A 21851-nucleotide genomic window follows, 5' to 3' on the forward strand; every position below is an offset into this window, starting at 1 on the left:
AGATTAACTAATTACATATAAGGAAAGCCATGATGGTGATAGAGCGTCATGTGGTTCTAAAATGTGTAGGGGTGCTTCATATTCACCGTTAGTCATCACCCGCATATTAATCGATGTGTGCTAAGAAATGTCATAGAAATGTATTGCTGGAATCGTTTAACATAGAGGTGATTAAAATTGCAATAATGCTTTTGTGAAGAGTAACGCTGCAAGTTATCGTGAATGTATTTAGTAAATGCATAATGATTAGTTTCAGGTAATGCAATGTATTATGTTAAACGTGTGCCATGTCAAAGTTATAAGTGCAAGTTGCTTACTCACTTATATGAGAATAATAAATTAATGCTTAGAGTGTGATTTAACAGTGTGTTTCAAGTGTAAAGGCCTGATCGCATCTACGTAAAGAGAAAGGCCTGATCATTTTCTTATGTTAGCTAAACGTTGTGGGCCGAAAAGGATTTCCTTTTGGTAAAGGCTTTGGGTTGCAAGGAGAGGGAAAATCCTGGAGACGTAAAATGTTTTTCGTTCCCATGTTTCTGTTGCAGGTGCAAGGACATTTAGCTCGTTAGTGAGACTAGGTCTTTGTTTTAGGAGGTAGAATGCAGCGAGAAGCCAACAAGGGAGTACACTGGAATGTGAGGATGATCCTTTCAGCGGAGAAGGTGCCTGGGACCCAAGGTCAAGCTAACCGTCGTTGGACGCTGGACAAATTTGATGGAAAACTACTGGGAGAAGACCTGGCTGAAGAGGTGTGCCGAAGGGCGTGTTCTGTGTTTTTGGGGTTTTGTATTAGGGACAGTGCCCCGTGGGTTGAGCAGTTGAGGTTTAGACGGGAAGCTAGAAAGAGCATCTTAAATCGAGCTCTGACTAAGTGAATGTGCTTCTTAGGAAGTCTTCACTTCTGACACCTTTATTCTCCTTGCCTGGGGAGGGAATGCTAAGTAGGGATGTCACCTTAGAGTTAGTGTAGGGATAGACTAACGCTTTTCCTTTTAGACTAATGATTCCTAATTTGGATATTGGCTTGACCATTGCTTTCTTGATGATTTTGGAGTCAGTGATTGTTTTTGTTTTGAGTTGGATGAGAATCCTTCGTAGACTTGCTTTTGTATTACTGCCCATTTACCTTTTACACCTCGTATTGAGGTGTCTGTATGTTCAGCTATTTTTGGTCGTAATAAAATCTTATACATTTTGGATTCGGAGTCAGTGGTCCTTTCCAAATGAAATCAAATTTTGGTGACTACGGTTTGATAATTGTATTTCCTCCCCTCTACACTATTTAGCAGATAAAAAGATCCGGGTGACCTGAGAGGATTCTTGGAGATAACCAGGTAGGCAAGAATCCGGCCCAATCAGTTGGTAGCAGAGTAGGATGGTTATCTCTGATAGTGAGGGGAGATCTAGATCAGGATAAGAGATTCTTGAGGCCCATAGAAGTCAAGTGATGGTGACTCATCGGATGGCGAGCAGAAGACGACGGCGGTCGAGGGAGATTGATAGAGAGCAGCAGTGCGGCGGAAAGCAGCAGTTCGTGGAGGAGTGAGTATGAATAGGGTGAGATGTTTGTAGATTGCGGTGTTGTTTTGTTGTGTGATGTCTTGCGGAGTTGGAGTGAGTGTTGTGTGATTGTGAGATCAGACTGTGAGCGCGCGCAGTCCGGGAAAGTCTTAGGCTCGACGAGCAGCTTAAGCGAATGTGGTGTAGAAGACACCCAATGTAGATTATGTTGACCACCGAAAGGGGATCATGAGAAGTCATCGATAGCCTGGACCGAGATAGGGGGAGCGAATGTGTGAGTGCGTGAGGAACCGATGCGGGTTGTTGTACGTGGAATTGAGTATTTGTAACCTATCAGAGGTGATTGTGTGGTCGTTCGCGGACAGACAGTTGCCAGCCGAGGTCGACAATTTCGAGAGACTGTGGACGAACAGTCAGAGAAGTAACTTGTTTGGGCGAATGGTTATTTCAGCGCATGAATGGGACGAATGCAAGGGTGAGACGTGAATTGTGAAGGAGGGGAACTGCTGTGAGCGGAGGGCGAGTGACGCCAGAAGGTGCGCGCTGCGATGGGTCGGTTGGTGTGAGTCCCGCTGCTATTGGTGGGATTGACATCAGGAAGTGAACGTAAACATTGTGTGCGATCGAAAATTGCTCATCATGAAATGCTTTAAAGTTTTCCGAGAATCATGTAGAGGTGACAAACATGTGGTTACTCGTGGGGGAGAGGAAGCCCCTCCCCAGGGTACTCCGGCGCATTACATGGCAAGAAATGTGGGGTTGCATACCATAATCTGGCATAAAATGACTCAGGGTGAGGGTGAATTGGCTTTCCCAAGATATGGCTCCTTCAGGTTGGAAGTGTTGTTTCAGTTGAAATCTGTGATGGCGGCTTTACGACCTTTGCCGAGACCTACACAATTTGAGGCATTGCATGCATGAATTAGAGCAGCGCATGACAGGAAAAGAGATCGAAGTCAGGAAAGGGTGAAAAAGTCCATTAAGGCATTTCAGGATGCAGTAGAGAAAAGGTGGAGAGTTCAAACGATAGAGGGAGATAGGCTGTACCCACTACTGGTGAAGAAGGATGGCTCGAAGGTAAAGAGTGCGGATGATGATGAAAGTGATAAAGATGATAGCAGACTAGAGAGGTTGTTGTCTGAGAGACCACCTCCATACAATCCAGACTCCCATGACGGGAAGTCGGCTCAAGTAGAAGGGACTAGTGGATTACCGACCCAGTCAGAGGTTAAGAGTAGAAGGGGAAATCTCGACAGGAACTGAGGGCATGAAAAATCAGTCTGTAGTCAGCACAGAGGTTGGGAGAGGGGTGAGGTTACCGGATGCTCTAAAGGTACCGGTTACCATTGAACCCATTGTTTCTGTTTATGACCCAGATCAAGAGAAGGTGGGGAGTTCAGTGCAGTCAACTGTAGGAGCGAGGAGTGTGATCGAGGGAAATGGATCTGTGAGTGGAATGGAACAGACTCCAAAACCTATAGAATGGAGTACGCCATTGCCAGCTACAGCAGACTCCTCTAGGGGACAGGCAGAGGCTAGACCAGTGAGGCCGAGGTCTTTGGCCGAGTCAAGATCAGATTTGCGGATGTGGGCACCACCAGTGAGAAATCAGAGTGAGAGGACGGTAGAAAGCGAACGAGGCACGATAGTAAATCGTTCCGTTCCTATGAGTATGTCAGAAGAAAGTAGGTCTCAGGAACGGGAATGTGATTATGATGAACTAGATGGAGCAGCTTGTCGAGAAATTTTGAAGGGAACTTTGAAGGGAAAAATGTTAGATGTTGTAAGGTTGAAAGCAGAAGTAGATGAGATAATAAATGGAAACTTGCCTCTTGAGAGAACGTACATGTACGAACAAGATGAATTACTTTTTGTGGCCAAAGATGTGACTCGCAAGGCAAGAACTGCACATGAGAAGTTGTCAGATTTAGCTAAGAAGTATGATGTGGACATGTCTAGAACGAAATCATTGCAGGAAAGCCATAGATTGCAGTATAGTGACCAGGAGTTGGAAGAGAAGAGGGTCATGGGATTGAGAACCCATATCAAGGATTTGATTATAGCGATGCGTGCATGGATCATGCTTGATAAGTGGGAAGAAAGGTGGTCCAAGAAGAAGAGTTCTAGGAGAACGATAGGAGAGACGCCACCCCCAGGTGGAGGGATAACGGAGGTAGGGAATTTCCCTTTACGAGAGGTACAGAATGGAGGCTACATGCATGTGCCTTGGAGTAGGGGTGATTTGGCTGCTTTTACGAATGATTTTCCCCGTCTAAGGGAGAAGCCTGTATAGTGGTACAAGCAGGTTGATCGGTTTGTTAAGATTTCGAAGGTGTTGTGGGTCGACTTGAACACATTGTTTGACATTGTGGTCCAGAGTGACTTATGGTCGGCATGTAAAATCGCTGTTGAGTGGCCAACCTCAGAGCCAGACAGGGATCCAGTCTCAAATGGTCCGTCATCTATGGTTATGAAAAAGTTCGAACAGGTGATCACATGGTTGAAGTCGAAAATCTCACCTCAGGACATTGATTGGGTGAAGATAGATCGGACAGTGCAAGAGCCAAAAGAGACGGTGCATGTGTTTTATGAAAGACTTTTGCAGGCTTTTAAACAGTACAGTGGACTAGATTTGTTAGATACAAAAGACATGGGACAGTTTGTTTTGAAGTTTGTGTTGGGATTGAGGCCAGAGGTTAGTCTCATGATACAGCAGCATTTGATTTGTTGGCAGAACAAGCCTGTGGATGAGATCTTACGGTATGCCAGGTACTGTAGAGATAAGATAGAATCAAAGCACAGGAAGTTGAAAGACAAATTGATGCTTGTCCAGATGCAAACGGCTCAGGGACAGCCTAACGGAGGAACGTTAGAAAGGAAGCAGGGAAATAATCAGGGAGGAAATCAGAATGTCCAAGGCCAGGGAAGACCAAAGTCCATTGATCCTAAGACAGGGATGGATGTGGCAACATTGAAGAAGACCACTGCGTGTCATCTTTGTCACCAGATCGGACACTGGAAACGCGAGTGTCCTTTGAACCCTTTGAACCAAGTGCAGCAGGAAGGAGAGATAGTTCAGGTACCTGTATCTGAAATAGTTCCCACTGTGACTAGACCTAGGATGGTGAAAGGGGAGACCAATAGTCCGCAAGTGCAAGTCCCTCAACCACCTAGGGTTCAGAATGTACAACAGGAAGTCCGAACTTGCATGCAGATGCCCATGTTCTAGGGAAGTGACGAGTTTGGTCCAGATCCGTTGGCATGACGGTGCCTGAGAGGGGAGAAAGACTGCACACTTGGAGCAGTCTTAGAGGTAGACCAGAGGGGACCATTTGTGGAGGCTGACATTGATGGTCACCCTACCACCTTTTTGGTTGACACTGGTGCTACCCGGTCTACTGTAAGATCAGCAATAGTCCCCAACCTACCCCTCTCGGGACAATAGATCCAAGACGTTGGTGTAGCAAATAAGAAACTGACTAGCCCATTGACAGAGCCAATTCCGGTGAGAATAGGAACCTTCAAGGACCGACACCAGTTCGTGGTGTGTGACTCGAGTCCAGTATGTCTGTTGGGTAGAGACCTGCTGTGCAAGCTGAATTGCACCATCTATTGCACACCACAGGGAGTAGAAGTACAGACAAAGGATGACGATGCAACCTTTAAGGTTGCAAATCAGCGTGTATGTATAGAAATGTATCCAGCGCTGACAGTGGAAGAGCTTCCACTTGATCTGAGGGATTCTGTGTCAATTGATGTGTGGGACCTCAGTGGGGAAGAGATTGTTTTGGTCAAAGGTGTAGAACCAGTGAAAATCCAGGTCAAGCCGAATGTAGAATTCCCTAGGACGCCCCAGTACAATTTGTCACCTGAGACAATTGCAAAAGCCTGTAATTGAGTCTATGATCAAGCAGGGAATTCTGAAAGAGATCATGGGTAGCCCATGTAATTCACCTATCATGGGACTACAGAAACCGAGTGGGAAATTCAGGATTGTGCAAGACCTGAGGAAAATCAATGAGATAGTTGTTCCATGTTGTCCGGTGGTACCGAATCCATCTGTAATCCTGTTTCAGATCCCATGTGAAGCTGAGTGGTTCACAGTGATCGACCTGTGCCAAGCATTCTTTTCGATTCCACTACATGAGGAAAGCCAATTTCTTTTTGCTTTCCGGTTGGAGAACCGTGTGTTAACGTGGTGTCGTGAAATTGCTCTGTGCTGCCTTAAATGTGGACCAAAGACTACATTGCAGTTACCGACCAGAGGAGAGGCTTATGGGATAGTGGAACAAGTTAATGGGACTTTGAAAGCACGGATGGCAAAAGTGTGTTCTTCGACATCCCTGAAATGGCCCGACGCACTGCCCTTGGTCCTCATGAGTCTTCGTAGTGTTCCTGATAGGAGGACTGGGTTGTCACCGCATGAAATTTTGATGGGGAGGGCAATGCGAGTACCAGCGATGCCTGCCACTGCTTTGATTACCATCACTGATGACTTGATTCTCGACTTCTGTAAGGGACTGGCTGACATAGTCCGTTCTGTGTCCCAGCAGGTGCAAGCAGCAACTGTTCCAGCCGCAAGTGACCTGTGCCACGACTTGTGCCCGGGAGATTTGGTGCTCGTGCGTAAACACGTGAGGAAGAGTTGTCTGGATGTTCGTTGGCGTGGTCCATACCAGGTAATACTGGTCACAAACACGGCAGTGAAGTGTGGGGGACTGCCGAACTGGGTGCATGCCTCCCATACCCGCAGAGTTCCAGCACCCTTGGAAGATACAGCCCCTCTCGTAAACGAAAATCCAGCCGATGTGGCAGGGCCATCTGAGAGGGCAAGCCAAGCTGTAGGGGTTGCTGATGCAGTTGGTTGTGCACTAGATCGAGCTGAAAGGGGTTGTGCAAATCGAAGCCCAGAATTTGACTCAGACGGAGAAGGTGTTGCTGTGGGTGGTGTGGAGTCAAATTCTGTTGAAGAAGGAAGTAGTGCACAGGGTATTCGAAGGGAGAGCAGAAGTGCCACAGAAGCAGAAAGAGTTTGGCCCGTGAGTCAGAGGCGGCTGAACTTGAAGTCGGCACCTGAAAGAGACCTTGTCCCAGTTTCTGAAACGTCTGAATCTGAACAAAGTGACGAAGAGCAAGCTCGCGTCAATCTGAGAAGGTCGAGGAGAACAAGAGTGCCGTGTCAAAAGTAAACCTCACCTGAGTGGACTTACGTTGTAACTGATGCCAGGCGTATTGAGCACAGGGAGGCCGAGGTCCTTGACGCTGATCAGCAATTCTACGAACCTGAAAATAGATGTGCGGTTACTGGTTCCAGGGGTGGAAATCGAAGGAATACTGACTCTCAATATTCCGAATCCACCACTTCTGAGCAAGGTTCGTGAGTTGATCTTGGGGACGCTGGTTTTTCCGACTTTTGGTATTGTACCACCACAACAGGAGTTAGTGGTCCTTCGTCTTGAAATTCTGCAAGGTGTCTTCGAGATTTTGGGAGCTTATCTTATTCTGGACTGAAGATAAAGACTTTGTTGTACATAAAAGTCCAAAGAAGAAGATAACCTAGGCCCAAGTGGAAGAAGAATACATTTAGGGACTTACCGTCGAGACGACGACGACAGAGGGCTAGGGAAGTCTTTTGTGGATTGTGTAAATAAGGAACTGAAATTTGCAAGGGGATTTCCAGCTTTGAGGCGTTGTTCGAACTGGTTGACAAGCAGTATACAGAGGAGAAAGAGACTCTTACTTGTTGCTGTCGAGCCACGAACTTTGAGAAATTTGCAAACATGGCAGATGCTGGGAGTAATCACCGTGGAGCTAAATTAGTAATAGGTACACTGTTAGGGTTAGTGATAGTCGCTATAATTGTGATAGTTGTAGCCTCATATATCGATTCACATGAGCAGGAGGGGGAGGTACAGGGGACACCTACGCCTACCACCTCTAGCCAGAAAGAGGATACTATAGGAGCTCAAAGAGCTTTGCTGCTGGAAGAGAATCGTAGATTTCACGTAGATCTGTCTAGAAGTGATTTCAAGCTTAATGCTTATGCAAAACTGTTGTATGACTATGTGGATGCAATGGATGCAAAAGATTGTTATGCATGCATGCAGCTACCTTCCTCGGAACTAACTTACAGAATTTCTTGTAGTTTGTTGCTTAGTATCTTTTATGAGAGAAAACAATTTGAGTATTTATTTTCCAATTACGATGCAGTACTTCCCGAAGTTCCAGCTTCTAAGCATTTGAATAAATATGATTACTACAAGTCAGAAGACAGACTTTGGACGTATTTCATACCGTCTTTGGAACTGGATACAGCTTATGCTCACCGACATAATTTAACATGTTCACCGTCAGACACGGAGAAGAAGTTCATAGGTCAAGTAGAAGACAGATATAGAAAACTAACACAGGCAGGAAACACATGAGGGAGTCCAGTAGATTGGACAGATGAGGAGAGATTGCATAGATCCAAGGGGAGTTACGGACCTATTGCAAAAAGGGGAAGTTGTGTGTGAGACGTCCTCAGACCTATTACGAAAAGGTTTCGGTAGGACAAGGTACGTGTGACCATATCTTTACCATGGAGGACTCTGCTAACAACTTTTTGCAAGGTCCGGTGCAAGTGATTCCAACTGTGTATTATGTGTGCGGAAGGAAGGCCTCTGTAAGGTTGCCTGCGAATTGGTATGGTACATGTTACTTGGCTATCATTTTCCCGAAAATCTATCATGCAGAAGATTTGAATCTTCTGGAGACTGGACATCATTCAAAAGTACAGAGGGCTGCAAGTGCAGGAGCAGTGATTGGTGTCATCTTTGGATGATGATACCAAGTCTGGGTGTGATTTTGAATGATGTGAAGATTAGAAGGTTGGTGACTGTGGTTGATGAATTGTCGATGACTACTGCAAGGTCTTTGTTACTGGTGGATGGAGAGATGTTGTCGATAAGGCCGATGGTTTTGCAGAATCATCTTGCTTTAGATGTATTATTGGCAAAAGAGGGCGGAGTCTGTAAGCTATTGAAAGTTCAGGAATGTTGTACGTATATTCCAGACAATAGTAAGGATCTGGAGAAATATATAGACAACATTACTATGATTCATCAAGAGATTGCGGATCTGACTGAGGAAGGAGTGTGGGAAAAGATTGGTAAAGGATTTGGTTGTGTGTGAAGTTGGTTTGCGAGCTTAGGAAAAGGGTTCCTTGGATTTGTGCTCAAGCCTCTTATTGATGTGGTTTGTGTGATATGCTTGTGGGGTCTCATCCAAGCCTATAAGTGGTACAGAGGAAACAGAATTGAAAGAGCTCTCAGAGCGAGTGAAGCGCGAATGGCTAGACTGCAGGACAGTCAATATCAGAATCTTAAGAATATGGAGAGGTTCCGACAGGGGAGGATGGCAACAAGCACTGTTTAGGTCGGTTCTTTCTCCAAGGGAAGTAATTGTGTGATGGTGTGATGACATTTGTCATCAAAGGGGGGAACTGATAGAGCGTCATGTGGTTCTGAAATTTGTAGGGGTGCATCATATTCACTGTTAGTCAGCACCCGCATATTAATCGATGTGTGCTATGAAATGTCATAGAAATGTATTGCTGGAATCGTTTAACATAGAGGTGATTAGAATTGCAATAATGATTTTGTGAAGAGTAACGCTGCAAGTTATCATGAATGTATTTAGTAAATGCATAATGATTAGTTTCAGGTAATGCAATGTATTATGTCAAACGTTTGCCATGTCAAAGTTATAAGTGCAAGTTGCTTACTCACTTATATGAGAATAATCAATTAATGCTTAGGTGGGGAGGAGCCAAGATGGCGACCGGAGCAGACGCTTGAGCGCCCGGCTCCGTCGGTCCGTGGCCTCGGACTACTATCCTGATGCCCATCCTCGCCGATTTTCGAGGTGCACCGTGTGCGAAGACGCGCTGACCGCGCTGCTGCTTTCCCGGAGTCTCAACCCGCCCGGATGCCCGAGTTCTGGGTGCTTTTGTCCTCGGCACTGAAACCCTGCGCCCTTACGGCCTTTGCCGGCCTCCTGGAAGCTCCGCAGTTACCGGACCAGCTAGCGCTAACCTGAGCCCCGCGGTCCCGATCTCGCCTCGCACCATGGATCGTTGCCGGATGAGCCCGGGGAGAGACGGCCGGACACCTTCTGAACCCTGTGCCTGACGGGCTGGAGCTGTGGGGTGGGCCCCGGTGCGGTGAGTCTCCTGCCCCGCTCTGAGGACCGAGCTGTGGGGGGCTGCTGCCCCCTTTGCCTATTGCCTAGCCGGCGGCGAGGGGGACCGGCGAGAAGATAAGCGACTGTCGGCCTTTCCTGTTGCGGCGTAGACCTGAGGGGAATTGACCCCTTGCCACGACCCCCTCCCCCTGGCCATTGCACCGTATAGCGGCAAAACATGGCGTTGAGTGCCTGCTCGCGGCTGGGGGGTGATACTCCGGTCTCGCCCGCTGCCCACTTCGCCCTCCCTCTTCCGGACACCAGCTCCACAGTGCCGTCCCGGATTGCTGCCGATGTTGGGGCCCAGCTTCCGCTGACATGCGGCTCCGTTCTGGCTGTCCTGCGGGACTTTCAACTACAGATGTGCGCTGGCCTGCAGGCGCTGAGTGAGAGGTTTGACCCCATACTGTCGGCTGCGGGCCGTGAGCGCGCTGTTTGTCATCCACAGGGCGTGGGTCCTCCGGTGCTCTTGTCCTCTTGCGGGGACGCAGCGGCGGTGTATGATTGTGCTACACTAGTGCCTTCATCTAGCGCTCCCGGCGCCCAGGGTCCACCGCTCTCCACCTCAACTGCGGATACTTTGTCCCCCTGGTCATGGCTGCCTGCTTCATTGTTCCCTGCCTCACCGCGTCCGCGAGGCTATCCTGCTGAGCGATACCTAACGGCTTCGAGGGACTGTCCGCGGTGGCCCGCTGCTGCCTTTTTGTGGAACTCCTGTACCTTACTTGCCAGGTTTGGATTTTATGTGGTGCAACGAGGGACCTCAATCGATGGTCGGCGGCCATTTCGTGATCCTACTTCACCATCCTCTCACAAGCGGCCATCTTGTCTTTGTCTGCTCGGGACACGGGGCCTTCACGCAGGAGCTGGTTTAATCCCAAGCCCGCGATCGGGCCAGGGCTAGACTGACTTCTATCGCTATGGTTTATGGACGGGCTGGCCTGGGACTGGGACTGTATGTATGTTTTGCGCGCACTCGTCGCGACTTGTATCCCTTGCTTAAACTGTGGTGCCATGGTATCTTTGCATGCCGTTTTTTGGCGTAGAGGGCTCTCAGTGTGTGGGGGCCATAACTGGCTGATGGTTCGGGGCGCTCTGGTGTCCAGTGGGCTCCTCCCCACCTTCTTTTCTGTTTTCTTCCCTTCTTTACTCTGTTCCTACTTTCTCTCTTCTCTATATTTCGGGTTCATTGGGCGACAGGCACTATGCTGGGGGGGGGGGGTAGGCCGTAGCCTCCGCATTGGTGTAGGGTGGGGGGGTAATACTCTGTTCTCAATTAGTTCTATGGGCCTTTCTTCTTTATGTCTCTGTGCTCTACTTTCTTCGATTCGGGGTCCGGGTGTGGGGTGGATCGAGTGGGGGCGGCTCTGGAGGGGCGCGTACTTGCTCATGTGACTATCCTGATATATCTCTGCACCGCCTCACTGATTTAGATTTTACTCCCATTGTTGTTCTTACTGATGTTGCTGCTCGCCCGTGTGGTGAAGCTATCTTGCGGACTCGAATCTACTTTGCTCTTATCCTTCATTGACTTTTTTCTCTGATAAAATTATCAAAAAACTTAAAATTAACCTTCACCTCTCCTTCCCCGGGTTTCAAAGATATCTCCAGTATGTGACTCATAACCTGTTGTTAATCCTGACCGCTGATGCACGGGGGCTGTAATGTGGGTATCAGTGCTTTACTGTATCGTGGCCGGCCTGACGGTTGTAGGCCCGTATTTGTTCTTTTAAGATGCACGAATAAAGGTTTTTAAAAAAAAAAAAAAAAAAAAAAAAATTAATGCTTAGGTGCAAGGACATTTAGCTCGTTAATGAGACTAGGTCTTTGTTTTAGGAGGTAGGATGCTGCGAGAAGCCAACAAGGGAGTACACTGGAATGTGAGGATGATCCTTTCAGCGGAGAAGGTGCCTGGGACCCAAGGTCAAGCTAACCGTCGTTGGACGTTGGACAAATTTGATGGAAAACTACTGGGAGAAGACCTGGCTGAAGAGGTGTGCCGAAGGGCGTGTTCTGTGTTTTTGGGGTTTTGTATTAGCGACAGTGCCCCGTGGGTTGAGCAGTTGAGGTTTAGATGGGAAGCTAGAAAGAGCATCTTAAATCGAGCTCTGACTAAGTGGATGTACTTCTTAGGAAGTCTTCACTTCTGACACCTTTATTCTCCTTGCCTGGGGAGGGAATGCTAAGTAGGGATGTCACCTTAGAGTTAGTGTTGGGATAGACTAACGCTTTTCCTTTTAGACTAATGATTCCTAATTTGGATATTGGCTTGACCATTGCTTTCTTGATGATTTTGGAGTCAGTGATTGTTTTTGTTTTGAGTCGGATGAGAATCCTTCATAGACTTGCTTTTGTATTAGTGCCCATTTACCTTTTACACCTCGTATTGAGGTGTCTATATGTTCAGCTATTTTTGGTCGTAATAAAATCTTATAAATTTTAGATTCGGAGTCAGTGGTCCTTTCCAAATGAAATCAAATTTTGGTGACTACGTTTTGATAATTGTATTTCCTCCCCTCTACACTATTTAGCAGATAAAAAGATCCGGGTGACCTGAGAGGATTCTTGGAGATAACCAGGTAGGCAAGAATCCGGCCCAATCAGTTGGTAGCAGAGTAGGATGGTTATCTCTGATAGTGAGGGGAGATCTAGATCAGGATAAGAGATTCTTGAGGCCCATAGAAGTCAAGTGATGGTGACTCATCGGATGGCGAGCAGAAGACGACGGCGGTCGAGGGAGATTGATAGAGAGCAGCAGTGCGGCGGAAAGCAGCAGTTCGTGGAGGAGTGAGTATGAATAGGGTGAGATGTTTGTAGATTGCGGTGTTGTTTTGTTGTGTGATGTCTTGCGGAGTTGGAGTGAGTGTTGTGTGATTGTGAGATCAGACTGTGAGCGCGCGCAGTCCGGGAAAGTCTTAGGCTCGACGAGCAGCTTAAGCGAATGTGGTGTAGAAGACACCCAATGTAGATTTTGTTGACCACCGAAAGGGGATCGTGAGAAGTCATCGATTGCCTGGACCGAGATAGGGGGAGCGAATGTGTGAGTGCGTGAGGAACCGATGCGGGTTGTTGTACGTGGAATTGAGTATTTGTAACCTATCAGAGGTGATTGTGTGGTCGTTCGCGGACAGACAGTTGCCAGCCGAGGTCGACAATTTCGAGAGACTGTGGACGAACAGTCAGAGAAGTAACTTGTTTGGGCGAATGGTTATTTCAGCGCATGAATGGGACGAATGCAAGGGTGAGACGTGAATTGTGAAGGAGGGGAACTGCTGTGAGCGGAGGGCGAGTGACGCCAGAAGGTGCGCGCTGCGATGGGTCGGTTGGTGTGAGTCGCGCTGCTATTGGTGGGATTGACATCAGGAAGTGAACGTAAACATTGTGTGCGATCGAAAATTGCTCATCATGAAATGCTTTAAAGTTTTCCGAGAATTATGTAGAGGTGACAAACATGTGGTTACTCGTGGGGGAGAGGAAGCCCCTCCCGAGGGTACTCCGGCGCATTACATGGCAAGAAATGTGGGGTTGCATACCATAATCTGGCATAAAATGACTCAGGGTGAGGGTGAATTGGCTTTCCCAAGATATGGCTCCTTCAGGTTGGAAGTGTTGTTTCAGTTGAAATCTGTGATGGCGGCTTTACGACCTTTGCCGAGACCTACACAATTTGAGGCATTGCATGCATGAATTAGAGCAGCGCATGACAGGAAAAGAGACCGAAGTCAGGAAAGGGTGAAAAAGTCCATTAAGGCATTTCAGGATGCAGTAGAGAAAAGGTGGAGAGTTCAAACGATAGAGGGAGATAGGCGGTACCCACTACTGGTGAAGACAGATGGCTCGAAGGTAAAGAGTGCGGATGATGATGAAAGTGATAAAGATGATAGCAGACTAGAGAGGTTGTTGTCTGAGAGACCACCTCCATACAATCCAGACTCCCATGAAGGGAAGTCGGCTCAAGTAGAAGGGACTAGTGGATTACCGACCCAGTCAGAGGTTAAGAGTAGAAGGGGAAATCTCGACAGGAACTGAGGGCATGAAAAATCAGTCTGTAGTCAGCACAGAGGTTGGGAGAGGGGTGAGGTTACCGGATGCTCTAAAGGTACCGGTTACCATTGAACCCATTGTTTCTGTTTATGACCCAGATCAAGAGAAGGTGGGGAGTTCAGTGCAGTCAACTGTAGGAGCGAGGAGTGTGATCGAGGGAAATGGATCTGTGAGTGGAATGGAACAGACTCCAAAACCTATAGAATGGAGTACGCCATTGCCAGCTACAGCAGACTCCTCTAGGGGACAGGCAGAGGCTAGACCAGTGAGGCCGAGGTCTTTGGCCGAGTCAAGATCAGATTTGCGGATGTGGGCACCACCAGTGAGAAATCAGAGTGAGAGGATGGTAGAAAGCGAACGAGGCACGATAGTAAATCGTTCCGTTCCTATGAGTATGTCAGAAGAAAGTAGGTCTCAGGAACGGGAATGTGATTATGATGAACGAGATGGAGCAGCTTGTCGAGAAATTTTGAAGGGAACTTTGAAGGGAAAAATGTTAGATGTTGTAAGGTTGAAAGCAGAAGTAGATGAGATAATAAATGGAAACTTGCCTCTTGAGAGAACGTACATGTACGAACAAGATGAATTACTTTTTGTGGCCAAAGATGTGACTCGCAAGGCAAGAACTGCACATGAGAAGTTGTCAGATTTAGCTAAGAAGTATGATGTGGACATGTCTAGAACGAAATCATTGCAGGAAAGCCATAGATTGCAGTATAGTGACCAGGAGTTGGAAGAGAAGAGGGTCATGGGATTGAGAACCCATATCAAGGATTTGATTATAGCGATGCGTGCATGGATCATGCTTGATAAGTGGGAAGAAAGGTGGTCCAAGAAGAAGAGTTCTAGGAGAACGATAGGAGAGACGCCACCCCCAGGTGGAGGGATAACGGAGGTAGGGAATTTCCCTTTACGAGAGGTACAGAATGGAGGCTACATGCATGTGCCTTGGAGTAGGGGTGATTTGGCTGCTTTTACGAATGATTTTCCCCGTCTAAGGGAGAAGCCTGTATAGTGGTACAAGCAGGTTGATCGGTTTGTTAAGATTTCGAAGGTGTTGTGGGTCGACTTGAACACATTGTTTGACATTGTGGTCCAGAGTGACTTATGGTCGGCATGTAAAATCGCTGTTGAGTGGCCAACCTCAGAGCCAGACAGGGATCCAGTCTCAAATGGTCCGTCATCTATGGTTATGAACAAGTTCGAACAGGTGATCACATGGTTGAAGTCGAAAATCTCACCTCAGGACATTGATTGGGTGAAGATAGATCGGACAGTGCAAGAGCCAAAAGAGACGGTGCATGTGTTTTATGAAAGACTTTTGCAGGCTTTTAAACAGTACAGTGGACTAGATTTGTTAGATACAAAAGACATGGGACAGTTTGTTTTGAAGTTTGTGTTGGGATTGAGGCCAGAGGTTAGTCTCATGATACAGCAGCATTTGATTTGTTGGCAGAACAAGCATGTGGATGAGATCTTACGGTATGCCAGGTACTGTAGAGATAAGATAGAATCAAAGCACAGGAAGTTGAAAGACAAATTGATGCTTGTCCAGATGCAAACGGCTCAGGGACAGCCTAACGGAGGAACGTTAGAAAGGAAGCAGGGAAATAATCAGGGAGGAAATCAGAATGTCCAAGGCCAGGGAAGACCAAAGTCCATTGATCCTAAGACAGGGATGGATGTGGCAACATTGAAGAAGACCACTGAGTGTCATCTTTGTCACCAGATCGGACACTGGAAACGCGAGTGTCCTTTGAACCCTTTGAACCAAGTGCAGCAGGAAGGAGAGATAGTTCAGGTACCTGTATCTGAAATAGTTCCCACTGTGACTAGACCTAGGATGGTGAAAGGGGGGACCAATAGTCCGCAAGTGCAAGTCCCTCAACCACCTAGGGTTCAGAATGTACAACAGGAAGTCCGAACTTGCATGCAGATGCCCATGTTCTAGGGAAGTGACGAGTTTGGTCCAGATCCGTTGGCATGACGGTGCCTGAGAGGGGAGAAAGACTGCACACTTGGAGCAGTCTTAGAGGTAGACCAGAGGGGACCATTTGTGGAGGCTGACATTGATGGTCACCCTACCACCTTTTTGGTTGACACTGGTGCTACCCGGTCTACTGTAAGATCAGCAATAGTCCCCAACCTACCCCTCTCGGGACAATAGATCCAAGACGTTGGTGAAGCAAATAAGAAACTGACTAGCCCATTGACAGAGCCAATTCCGGTGAGAATAGGAACCTTCAAGGACTGACACCAGTTCGTGGTGTGTGACTCGAGTCCAGTATGTCTGTTGGGTAGAGACCTGCTGTGCAAGCTGAATTGCACCATCTATTGCACACCACAGGGAGTAGAAGTACAGACAAAGGATGACGATGCAACCTTTAAGGTTGCAAATCAGCGTGTATGTATAGAAATGTATCCAGCGCTGACAGTGGAAGAGCTTCCACTTGATCTGAGGGATTCTGTGTCAATTGATGTGTGGGACCTCAGTGGGGAAGAGATCGTTTTGGTCAAAGGTGTAGAACCAGTGAAAATCCAGGTCAAGCCGAATGTAGAATTCCCTAGGACACCCCAGTACAATTTGTCACCGGAGACAATTGCAAAAGCCTGTAATTGAGTCTATGATCAAGCAGGGAATTCTGAAAGAGATCATGGGTAGCCCATGTAATTCACCTATCATGGGACTACAGAAACCGAGTGGGAAATTCAGGATTGTGCAAGACCTGAGGAAAATCAATGAGATAGTTGTTCCATGTTGTCCGGTGGTACCGAATCCATCTGTAATCCTGTTTCAGATCCCATGTGAAGCTGAGTGGTTCACAGTGATCGACCTGTGCCAAGCATTCTTTTCGATTCCACTACATGAGGAAAGCCAATTTCTTTTTGCTTTCCGGTTGGAGAACCGTGTGTTAACGTGGTGTCGTGAAATTGCTCTGTGCTGCCTTAAATGTGGACCAAAGACTACATTGCAGTTACCGACCAGAGGAGAGGCTTATGGGATAGTGGAACAAGTTAATGGGACTTTGAAAGAACGGATGGCAAAAGTGTGTTCTTCGACATCCCTGAAATGGCCCGACGCACTGCCCTTGGTCCTCATGAGTCTTCGTAGTGTTCCTGATAGGAGGACTGGGTTGTCACCGCATGACATTTTGATGGGGAGGGCAATGCGAGTACCAGCGATGCCTGCCACTGCTTTGATTACCATCACTGATGACTTGATTCTCGACTTCTGTAAGGGACTGGCTGACATAGTCCGTTCTGTGTCCCAGCAGGTGCAAGCAGCAACTGTTCCAGCCGCAAGTGACCTGTGCCACGACTTGTGCCCGGGAGATTTGGTGCTCGTGCGTAAACACGTGAGGAAGAGTTGTCTGGATGTTCGTTGGCGTGGTCCATACCAGGTAATACTGGTCACAAACACGGCAGTGAAGTGTGGGGGACTGCCGAACTGGGTGCATGCCTCCCATACCCGCAGAGTTCCAGCACCCTTGGAAGATACAGCCCCTCTCGTAAACGAAAATCCAGCTGATGTGGCAGGGCCATCTGAGAGGGCAAGCCAAGCTGTAGGGGTTGCTGATGCAGTTGGTTGTGCACTAGATCGAGCTGAAAGGGGTTGTGCAAATCGAAGCCCAGAATTTGACTCAGACGGAGAAGGTGTTGCTGTGGGTGGTGTGGAGTCAAATTCTGTTGAAGAAGGAAGTAGTGCACAGGGTATTCGAAGGGAGAGCAGAAGTGCCACAGAAGCAGAAAGAGTTTGGCCCGTGAGTCAGAGGCGGCTGAACTTGAAGTCGGCACCTGAAAGAGACCTTGTCCCAGTTTCTGAAACGTCTGAATCTGAACAAAGTGACGAAGAGCAAGCTCGAGTCAATCTGAGAAGGTCGAGGAGAACAAGAGTGCCGTGTCAAAAGTAAACCTCACCTGAGTGGACTTACGTTGTAACTGATGCCAGGCGTATTGAGCACAGGGAGGCCGAGGTCCTTGACGCTGATCAGCAATTCTACGAACCTGAAAATAGATGTGCGGTTACTGGTTCCAGGGGTGGAAATCGAAGGAATACTGACTCTCAATATTCCGAATCCACCACTTCTGAGCAAGGTTCGTGAGTTGATCTTGGGGACGCTGGTTTTTCCGACTTTTGGTATTGTACCACCACAACAGGAGTTAGTGGTCCTTCGTCTTGAAATTCTGCAAGGTGTCTTCGAGATTTTGGGAGCTGATCTTATTCTGGACTGAAGATAAAGACTTTGTTGTACATAAAAGTCCAAAGAAGAAGATAACCTAGGCCCAAGTGGAAGAAGAATACATTTAGGGACTTACCGTCGAGACGACGACGACAGAGGGCTAGGGAAGTCTTTTGTGGATTGTGTAAATAAGGAACTGAAATTTGTAAGGGGATTTCCAGCTTTGAGGCGTTGTTCGAACTGGTTGACAAGCAGTATACAGAGGAGAAAGACTCTTACTTGTTGCTGTCGAGCCACGAACTTTGAGAAATTTGCAAACATGGCAGATGCTGGGAGTAATCACCGTGGAGCTAAATTAGTAATAGGTACAGTTTTAGGGTTAGTGATAGTCGCTATAATTGTGATAGTTTTAGCCTCATATCGATTCACATGAGCAGGAGGGGGAGGTACAGGGGACACCTACGCCTACCACCTCTAGCCAGAAAGAGGATACTATAGGAGCTCAAAGAGCTTTGCTGCTGGAAGAGAGTCGTAGATTTCACGTAGATCTGTCTAGAAGTGATTTCAAGCTTAATGCTTATGCAAAACTGTTGTATGACTATGTGGATGCAATGGATGCAAAAGATTGTTATGCATGCATGCAGCTACCTTCCTCGGAACTAACTTACAGAATTTCTTGTAGTTTGTTGCTTAGTATCTTTTATGAGAGAAAACAATTTGAGTATTTATTTTCCAATTACGATGCAGTACTTCCCGAAGTTCCAGCTTATAAGCATTTGAATAAATATGATTACTACAAGTCAGAAGACAGACTTCGGACGTATTTCATACCGTCCTTGGAACTGGATACAGCTTATGCTCACCGACATAATTTAACATGTTCACCGTCAGACACGGAGAAGAAGTTCATAGGTCAAGTAGAAGACAGATATAGAAAACTAACACAGGCAGGAAACACATGAGGGAGTCCAGTAGATTGGACAGATGAGGAGAGATTGCATAGATCCAAGGGGAGTTACGGACCTATTGCAAAAAGGGGAAGTTGTGTGTGAGACGTCCTCAGACCTATTACGAAAAGGTTTCGGTAGGACAAGGTACGTGTGACCATATCTTTACCATGGAGGACTCTGCTAACAACTTTTTGCAAGGTCCGGTGCAAGTGATTCCAACTGTGTATTATGTGTGCGGAAGGAAGGCCTCTGTAAGGTTGCCTGCGAATTGGTATGGTACATGTTACTTGGCTATCATTTTCCCGAAAATCTATCGTGCAGAAGATTTGAATCTTCTGGAGACTGGACATCATTCAAAAGTACAGAGGGCTGCAAGTGCAGGAGCAGTGATTGGTGTCATCTTTGGATGATGATACCAAGTCTAGGTGTGATTTTGAATGATGTGAAGATTAGAAGGTTGGTGACTGTGGTTGATGAATTGTCGATGACTACTGCAAGGTCTTTGTTACTGGTGGATGGAGAGATGTTGTCGATAAGGCTGATGGTTTTGCAGAATCATCTTGCTTTAGATGTATTATTGGCAAAAGAGGGCGGAGTCTGTAAGCTATTGAAAGTTCAGGAATGTTGTACGTATATTCCAGACAATAGTAAGGATCTGGAGAAATATATAGACAACATTACTATGATTCATCAAGAGATTGCGGATCTGACTGAGGAAGGCGTGTGGGAAAAGATTGGTAAAGGATTTGGTTGTGTGGGAAGTTGGTTTGCGAGCTTGGGAAAAGGGTTCCTTGGATTTGTGCTCAAGCCTCTTATTGTTGTGGTTTGTGTGATATGCTTGTGGGGTCTCATCCGAGCCTATAAGTGGTACAGAGGAAACAGAATTGAAAGAGCTCTCAGAGCGAGTGAAGCGCGAATGGCTAGACTGCAGGACAGTCAATATCAGAATCTTAAGAATATGGAGAGGTTCCGACAGGGGAGGATGGCAACAAGCACTGTTTAGGTCGGTTCTTTCTCCAAGGGAAGTAATTGTGTGATGGTGTGATGACATTTGTCATCAAAGGGGGGAACTGATAGAGCGTCATGTGGTTCTGAAATTTGTAGGGGTGCATCATATTCACTGTTAGTCAGCACCCGCATATTAATCGATGTGTGCTATGAAATGTCATAGAAATGTATTGCTGGAATCGTTTAACATAGAGGTGATTAGAATTGCAATAATGATTTTGTGAAGAGTAACGCTGCAAGTTATCATGAATGTATTTAGTAAATGCATAATGATTAGTTTCAGGTAATGCAATGTATTATGTTAAACGTTTGCCATGTCAAAGTTATAAGTGCAAGTTGCTTACTCACTTATATGAGAATAATCAATTAATGCTTAGGTGCAAGGACATTTAGCTCGTTAGTGAGACTAGGTCTTTGTTTTAGGAGGTAGGATGCTGCGAGAAGCCAACAAGGGAGTACACTGGAATGTGAGGATGATCCTTTCAGCGGAGAAGGTGCCTGGGACCCAAGGTCAAGCTAACCGTCGTTGGACGTTGGACAAATTTGATGGAAAACTACTGGGAGAAGACCTGGCTGAAGAGGTGTGCCGAAGGGCGTGTTCTGTGTTTTTGGGGTTTTGTATTAGGGACAGTGCCCCGTGGGTTGAGCAGTTGAGGTTTAGATGGGAAGCTAGAAAGAGCATCTTAAATCGAGCTCTGACTAAGTGGATGTACTTCTTAGGAAGTCTTCACTTCTGACACCTTTATTCTCCTTACCTGGGGAGGGAATGCTAAGTAGGGATGTCACCTTAGAGTTAGTGTTGGGATAGACTAACGCTTTTCCTTTTAGACTAATGATTCCTAATTTGGATATTGGCTTGACCATTGCTTTCTTGATGATTTTGGAGTCAGTGATTGTTTTTGTTTTGAGTCGGATGAGAATCCTTCATAGACTTGCTTTTGTATTAGTGCCCATTTACCTTTTACACCTCGTATTGAGGTGTCTATATGTTCAGCTATTTTTGGTCGTAATAAAATCTTATAAATTTTAGATTCGGAGTCAGTGGTCCTTTCCAAATGAAATCAAATTTTGGTGACTACGTTTTGATAATTGTATTTCCTCCCCTCTACACTATTTAGCAGATAAAAAGATCCTGGCGGCCTGAGAGGATTGTTGGAGATAACCAGGTAGGCAAGAATCCGGCCCCATCAATGGCACTTTCAACGGAATGGTCCCTGCGCACCTGATTGACAGTGCAGTGTCTCTAGAGCTCATGTCCTGCTAATCACAGCGCGTCACAAGCCCTTTCAAACCCTTGCAGTTTAGGGACATTCAAATGGGCGCTGCAACTCTGCAAAAGGCTACATTACTGCTTGCTTCATTACAAGCTCCTCAGAAGCAGAGTGGCAATGCCCTGCACTGGAGGAGAAACCTAACCTGCGCCTGCCATAACTCTCCCTGGCTACAGAGATGTGCCACTACTGATGACAAAAAAAAAAAATCGGAAGCGCCGGTATTCAGTACCGGTGAGTACCGGCTCATTTAAAGCACTGGAAATATACACCCCAGAAGTTAAAGAGATGGGTGAAAAATGTGTGGTAATCTGAGAGTGAAGATGTAAAAGCAATACTAACTTTACAAAGAGATTCACTCATACATAGCCAGATACTCGTGATTATTTATTCACTTAAAATGACAATGGACTCTTCCAGCCTCAAGAAAAGTGAAAGAGAGATATAACTCTCTTCTCTTGAATTTCAGTTGCGAATCCACAGGTGGAAATCAGCCACCATCCTAATAGTAACAGCTTACTGCATATCATTTTAGCAGTCCTCCATTGGTCAAATCATTTCGGTTTTATAACCTTCAGTCCATTGGTTTTAATTGAAGCACTAGATTTTCTTTTCATTTTTAGCATAACGAATGAGGTCATTTATGCAAAGGC

General features: G+C 46.6%; 1 protein-coding gene across 2 annotated transcripts in view; it reads right to left on the minus strand.

The window, feature by feature from the left end:
- The window catches only part of MAP3K5 (mitogen-activated protein kinase kinase kinase 5), an 816933-nt gene that overhangs the window by 311684 nt on the left and 483398 nt on the right, over positions 1 to 21851 (minus strand). The gene's annotated exons all lie outside the window — the stretch shown is intronic.

The sequence above is a fragment of the Triturus cristatus genome, chromosome 6, assembly GCF_964204655.1.
Source record: "Triturus cristatus chromosome 6, aTriCri1.1, whole genome shotgun sequence".
In the NCBI taxonomy this organism is placed as follows: domain Eukaryota; kingdom Metazoa; phylum Chordata; class Amphibia; order Caudata; family Salamandridae; genus Triturus; species Triturus cristatus.